The sequence below is a fragment of the Orycteropus afer genome, unplaced genomic scaffold, assembly GCF_000298275.1.
Source record: "Orycteropus afer afer isolate SDZICR_OR568_19922 unplaced genomic scaffold, OryAfe1.0 scaffold00030, whole genome shotgun sequence".
Classification (NCBI taxonomy): Eukaryota; Metazoa; Chordata; class Mammalia; order Tubulidentata; family Orycteropodidae; genus Orycteropus; species Orycteropus afer.
In genome coordinates, this window is record NW_006921617.1 from 1,528,010 (window position 1) to 1,528,686 (window position 677).

The window sequence follows — 677 nt, forward strand, 5'->3', positions numbered from 1 at the left end:
ACAAAGAAAGGCCAAGGGTGACTGCAGAACAGATCATCAATTGCTCTTATGCAAGTTCAAGTTGAACCTGAGGAAAATTAAAACAAATGTGCAAGAAGCAAAGCCTTGAACATATCCAATTTTAATTTAGAGACCATGTCAAGAATAGATTAGGTTCATTGTGGGATGTATCAAAACAAGTTGCAGGATGACATCAAGGATATTATAAGTGAAGAAAGCAAAAGGTTGTTTTAAAAAAAAGACAGGAAAGATCACTTCTCAGCCTTTTAGCTAAGATCAAGTGTAGTTTCTTTCTTATCAGTTTAATAGTTGATACATACTCTATTCAAGGACAATGTATTGAATGCATTTTAGGATTAGGAGATGCAATAGGAGTTTGCTTTTTCCTGTCCATGCTTTGACCCAGTATTGCAGAAACCCTGGGGAATGAGGCACTCCCTTCTATGGAAACATTAAAAAAAAAAAAAAAGGAAATAAAGAAAAGACAAAAGTGGGTGCCAGAAGAGACTCTGAAACTTGCTCTTAAATACTGAGTACCTAAAGCAAATGGAAGAAATGATGAAATGAAAGAACTGAAAAGAAGATGTCAAAGAGTGACTAGAGAAAACAAAGTAAAGTATTACAATGAAATGTGCCAAAACCTGGAACTAGAAAACTAAAAGGGAAGAAAATGCACA

General features: G+C 34.7%; 1 non-coding gene across 1 annotated transcript; it reads left to right on the forward strand.

The window, feature by feature from the left end:
- Nucleotides 1–250: 250 nt before the first annotated feature.
- On the forward strand, nt 251–440 carry LOC122149525. Its single transcript, XR_006163176.1, has one exon. It is a non-coding gene; the product is annotated as a U2 spliceosomal RNA (small nuclear RNA).
- Nucleotides 441–677: the final 237 nt, after the last annotated feature.